Source organism: Rhinichthys klamathensis, unplaced genomic scaffold (genome assembly GCF_029890125.1).
Source record: "Rhinichthys klamathensis goyatoka isolate OS25496 unplaced genomic scaffold, OSU_Roscu_1.1 h1tg000306l_1, whole genome shotgun sequence".
In the NCBI taxonomy this organism is placed as follows: Eukaryota; Metazoa; Chordata; class Actinopteri; order Cypriniformes; family Leuciscidae; genus Rhinichthys; species Rhinichthys klamathensis.
Window position 1 is genome coordinate 766,682 of NW_026606825.1, and position 6,000 is coordinate 772,681.

A 6,000-nucleotide genomic window follows, 5' to 3' on the forward strand; every position below is an offset into this window, starting at 1 on the left:
CATACTACTGGAAGGGGCAGCGGTGCCACGGTTTAAGAGGGTCCCCTCTGGGAGCCTGAAGCGCTGGGTCTCGGTGTCTTGTTTGGAGGAGCAGGAAATGGGGACAAATATTGTTAAGGACTCAACCCCGCTCCAGCACAAGAAAAGTTTGACTGTTTTATAAAAAGTTATTCAAATTGCTTTTTAGATAAACTTTTATTGTTTTAGAAATGTCTACCCAAATTAATTGATTTTTAGATATTCTTTTATTTCTTTTTTATCCATGTACGGTTAAGGAAACCCTTTTATTTTTGTACTTCTTTCTTGCAAATTTGAAATGGGTTTTTATGGAAAAAAACAAACAAAAAAAACTGTATAACACATTCAAATGAATATAATGTGGTAACATGACCAATGCTGCTGGAAATGTCATACCTCCCCTTATGGAAAAATGTAAATGCTCAAATGTTTAATGATTGTTGAAAGGAAAAAAAAAGGAAAAAAAATAAAAAAAAATAAGATCAACGCTGCAGGGTGGGCCGCACGTCGTTATTCGGATGGGGGGGCCGGGGTCGCACGGAAAAGGTCCCGGCCGCCACCGTACCTGGCTGCCTGTAGATGCACCCTCACCACACCGGCTACGGGAACAGCGGGCCAGCGGGCCGGAGGAGAGGGGATCTCCGCTGAGCACCGGAAGCGGGGAGTCTGGGGCCTGTTCTGGAGACCTGGAGTGAATGGACAATCTTGATAGGGACTCACCCTCGATCCTGTACAAGAGGAGATGTTTTATCTGGCATGTTTTATTTGTTTTATGTTTTTAATTTGAATTAATTTCATCCATTTTACTTTCTTTTAAACCACAAATATGAACATACATGGACTATTACATGACACACCCCCAAAACACAAAACTGATTTTTAAACGTTAATTGTGTAATTTTTGTTTTAAGACATGTTTTGTTTTAATTATGTGAGTTTTAAGAAAGGAAAAAATTTGGAAATCAAAAGAATGGAAACTGTGACAATAAACATTTTTCGAAAGAAAAAATCTGTTCTTATCAGTTTAATATCTGATACGTGCCCTACCCGGGCACCATATATTAAATTGCTTTTTGGAACTGGGAGATGGAATAGGGGCTTGCTCCGTCCACTCCACGCATCGACCCGGTATTGCAGTACTTCTGGGAACGGTGCACCCCCCTAAAGTGTTCAATGAAAGAAATGTTTTGGTGTTATGTGGCAGCAGGTGTTAATGGAAGTAGTGTGTATTGCCGTGTTGTAGGTGATCATATACTATACTAGTAAAGGTAGAATCGTGGTGTAAAAAAAAAAAAAAAAACCCTGTTCCTATCTGTTTAATATCTGATTCGTCCACTATCCAGGGATTTTTGGCTCACGGAGCCGGATCCGGAGCATGAAAAAAAACAAAAAAGCCCGTCACCTGCACATTTTTGATGTCTCTCTTATCTCTTGGAGTCTTTACTAACGAGCTGATGAGTTGAATCAGGTGTGTGTGTGTGTGTGTGTGTTCATGTTTATATTACATTGTGGGGACCAAATGACCCCACAAGTATAGTAAAACCTGAAATCACCTACATTGTGGGGACCAGCCAGGAGGTTGGGGAATCCATGAGGAAAACAGTGTATAAATCATACTAAGTAATGTTTTTCGGAAATGTAAAAATGCAGAAAGTTGTGTGTGATGGGTAGGTTTAGGGGTAGGGGCAGTGTAAGGGGACAGAATATACAGTTTGTACAGTATAAAAACCATTACGCCTATGGAGAGTCCCCACAAAGATGTGTGCGCCTGTTTGTGTGTGTGTGTGTGTGTTTGATTGTCAAACCGTTGGTGAGGATTGCGAAGAGGGACAGGGTGCTTCTGACTGAAGGCCTGGGAATTCATACTTACCTGGCAGGGGAGACACCATGATCAGGAAGGTGGTTCACCCAGGGCGAGGCTCGGCCATTGCACTCCGGTTGTGCTGACCCCTGCGAATTCCCCAAATGTGGGAATCTCGACTGCATAATTTATGGTAGTGGGGGACTGCGTTCGCGCTCTCCCCTGGACACACTGGTTAAAAGAGCAGATTGTTAAGTTCCACTTATGTTTTTCTTCTTCTTCTGATAGTTGATGACCTAGGAAGTCCAGATCATTTTAACTGCAGTGGTTGATCGGGAGATATAAAACAACCTCTGTGAAAGGAGGTTTTTTCTTTTTTGTTTAAATGGATTTGTTTTATTCTTCTTCAAATAATCTCCAATATTTAACAAACGATTTGATTCACAGCAGTTGTCCTGGAGGCAAAGTTGTTCGTAATGAGGAGGTCTATCATGTGGTATGAATACCTTGTGCATGTGTGAAACATCATGTGATACACAGCCGTCTATGGCCATATTCATGTTGTTGTTTTTTCTGTTTACAGCGCCACCAAGTGGCAAGTCGCCGCATCCCTTTTCACGTGACCACAGGCTGAGCCCGTACACAGGTGTACCGAGTTGGGTGTAATTGTCTCATTTCGTTGGAGAGTTATAGCCATTTAAGTAAAGCCCGCCTCGCCCACTCCCAACGTTTTGCGTCCCATTGCCAACGTGAATGGAAATTCCGACTTTTTACACGATCACTGTTGGCAGTCAGACTCCAGAGAATCTTTCTGCACCGTTTTGGGTCAGATTGGGCAAAAAAACTAGGACTAGTGTGCAAAAGTAGGTTTTTCAGAAAATCCAAAATACCCGAAAATCTCGCCAGCGCGACCATCCAATCCGAGGCGTGCGTCTAAGCCAAAGATTCCGGTGATGTAAGACACTTGGATCTGCGACGGACGGTCGAGGAGTTACGAGCCATTTCGTACTTTTGATCGCTGCAGCGCCACCTTGGGGCCGATCGGGGCGAGCCTTGGTGATGTTGTAGACCGGGCGGGTACTAGCATCCGTCAGAGTTTCAAGTCTCTACGACGTACGCTTTGGTCTGCCCGCTCACTTTTAGGGCAGAATGTTGATGATCCAAAATCCCAGGTTGCACTCCAGAGTGTCGTGTTGTGCACTCTGTTGTGATCCATTTTCGGTGTGACAACCAATCTGAGCTGAGCTTGTTTGTTGGCGACCTCAGACCCTCTCGCCGCGGCCCAGGTGGGCGTGGTTTTTGCCGGCTCCCCCGCCTCTGCATCATTGTGTCATCGCTTCAAGTGCAAGTGGCATGATCAAGTGCAATTGGCATGACCGCAGTACTTGGTGGCTAAAGGTTTGAGAAAGAGTGGTGAAAAGATGGCGGAAGGAGTTTTTGAGTGAAGGATAAAGAACACATCGAGACTCTACTGGGAAGGATCCAGAGAAGAAGTGATGCCAGAAAGGGAGGAATTCATCTAAAAAGTCATCATCGATTTGTTGAAGATTGAGCCTCCGGGGATTCTTGGAATTCAAAGAAATGGCAAAGACAAGTATTTTGATGTCACGATGAAAGACAGCAATTTGTTCCAGGGATTTTTGGAAAAGTTCAGAGAAAAGGAAGGTGAGCATCCTCTGGACAATTTTAGAATACTGTCTTTGGGGAGAAATAATTTCCGGATTTTGACAATCAATATGTTTGACATGAACATGGAAGATGAAGAGGTGGAATCTTTTCTTCGAAACCATGTTAGAATAATATCTACAGCAAGGTACAGAAGAGACAGATTCAGGGTGTGGAATGGACAAAGGCAGTATCAAGTGTTACTCAACGAGGACCCAGCTGGTTTCCAGGGTTATCATCATCCTCCGGCCAGTTTTAAGATTGCAGGTGTAAGGGGATACATAGTGTATTCTGGTCAGCCTCAATATTGTAGGAGATGTCAGGAATTTGGACACTTGGAATACCAATGCAACATAAGATGTCTGAATTGTAAAGATCCGGGACATGCTGCTTCAGAGTGTCCAAAACCTAAAGTGTGCAAAGAGTGTGGGGCTACTGATCATTCTTTTCAGGACATGCCCAAAACGGAAAAGAACGTATGCCAGTGCAGTAAGAGGAGAAGAAGGAGGAGACCTTAGGCCCATTGAGGTTGTTATTAAAGAAGTACAGGCATACCATGACGCTCTTACTGGCCAAAATGAGGAAGTAAACCAGATGGGTTCACCCACAGATACAGAAATAATGGAGGGAGTGAGAGAGGTTACAGCAAGGAGCTCTGTTTCAGGTTCTGTCCTAGCTGAGCTAACGAATCCAGCCATTGAGGAGTCTGAGAAAATGGAAGAGGAGGGTGGTGAGTTACAGGGTACAGTGATTCCAGACACCTTACAGCACAAAACCAATATTTCCTGGGGTGACAGAACTGAGGATGAGGAAGAGCAAGGAGCTGAAGAGTCTTGGAAGTTTGCTCCTAGGGTAAATAAAAGGAAATTAGAAGGAAACGAGGAAGAAAACAAGATAGAGATATTAAATTTGTTTAGTGCGCTGGATCCTCGGTTGGATGATGAGGAGTCTTCGGGCTTACCTGAGATTGTGGATGGGTCATCGACGCCTGGATCCCCGATAGTGCCTCCTTTATCAACATCGGAGGAGAAGGTGGAGGTTTCGGAGTCGGGGTCGCTGTCTGGTGGTTTCCTATCGAGGCAAGATGTGGAGTTTTTTATAGGAACCACTGGTTTCATAGAAGGGACAGACAAGGAGAAAGGAAATGGAAAGAAAAAGAAAACATTACCTGCTGATCTTCATAAATGATGGACTTGAAATTTGTATCTCTCAATGTGAGAATGTCTGAGGGATGCTGGAAAGAGGAGTGCTTTGTTTTTTTCCCTGTTATCCATGGACTTTGAGGTGGCATTCCTACAAGAGTGTCATCTGAAAAGTGAAGAAGATACAACAACTTTCACTTTAACTTTCTTTCTACTTTAACAAAAAGTAGTTTGTTTAGGCTGGGTTGTATGAATTACAAACCTGCGCACATATTTTAAAAAGCACATAACTATAGAATTCTGAATGAGCATGTGAACGCCGTCAGCGTTAATCACAGGTTCGCGTTTAAAGTCTGATCATTTCGACGGAGGTGAATCAATCAAAGTTAACTTTAGCTGGAAGTAACATTATTCAAGAACCGCTATAACGCCAAAACAATCTGTTACCTTAAATTATATGTTTATCTCTGTAAAGCTGCTTTGAAACAATTCATTGTTAAAAGCGCTATATAAATGAAGATGACTTGACTTGACTTGACTAAAGAATGGACTTCCGGGGTTTCATATTGGAGTATTGGAAACGTACATTCGGATGGGCTGGGGATGGTGTTTAAGAATAATGGATTCATGATAGAGAATTATGTATCACTGGTGCCGGGGAGATTACAATGTCTAGATGCACGATGGGGTGAGTATAGATATCACTTTATTAATGTATATGCACACTGCAATAGAAGTAAACGATTGGATTTTTTCAATAACTTACCAAATTTGTGGGATATCAATAGATGTGTAATAATGGGGGGAGATTTTAATATAACTTTGGACAGTTTGGAAAAAAATGGGGAAGTTGACTTTTCAGGGATTTATTTAAAAAAGGAATTAAAAGAGCATTTCTTACAGTATGCATATAGGAAAGGTAATAAAGACGATTCAGGGTTTACCTGGGGTAATACGAGGGGGAATAGAAGTAGACTAGACTATTTTTTTTATAACACAGGGGATAGAAATAAAAAAGAGAAATAAAATTTTACCGTGTTGGTGTTCAGATCACGAAATTGTGTTAGTCACAATAGTAAATAATGAGGTAAATATGGGTAAGGGCTATTGGAAAATGAATATTAGTTTGCTGGAGGATGACATCTTTAAAAAGGAATTTAAAGATTTCTAAAACCCCGGCGCGTTTTGCTGTTTTTTTTTCACATAGCAGCAACATACACTCACCGGCCACTTTATTAGGTACACCTGTCCAACTGCTCGTTAACACTTAATTTCTAAGCAGCCAATCACATGGCGGCAACTCAGTGCATTTAGGCATGTAGACATGGTCAAGACAATCTCCTGCAGTTCAAACCGAGCATCAGTTTGGGGAAG

The 6,000-nt window shown here is 42.3% G+C and overlaps 1 non-coding gene and 1 pseudogene across 1 annotated transcript; both read left to right on the forward strand.

The window, feature by feature from the left end:
* The first annotated feature begins 1,006 nt into the window (after nucleotides 1-1,006).
* On the forward strand, nucleotides 1,007-1,180 carry LOC130104286 (U2 spliceosomal RNA; annotated as a pseudogene).
* A 700-nt stretch (nucleotides 1,181-1,880) lies between these two features.
* Nucleotides 1,881-2,044, forward strand: LOC130104244 (U1 spliceosomal RNA). Its single transcript, XR_008809454.1, has one exon. It is a non-coding gene; the product is annotated as a U1 spliceosomal RNA (small nuclear RNA).
* Nucleotides 2,045-6,000: the final 3,956 nt, after the last annotated feature.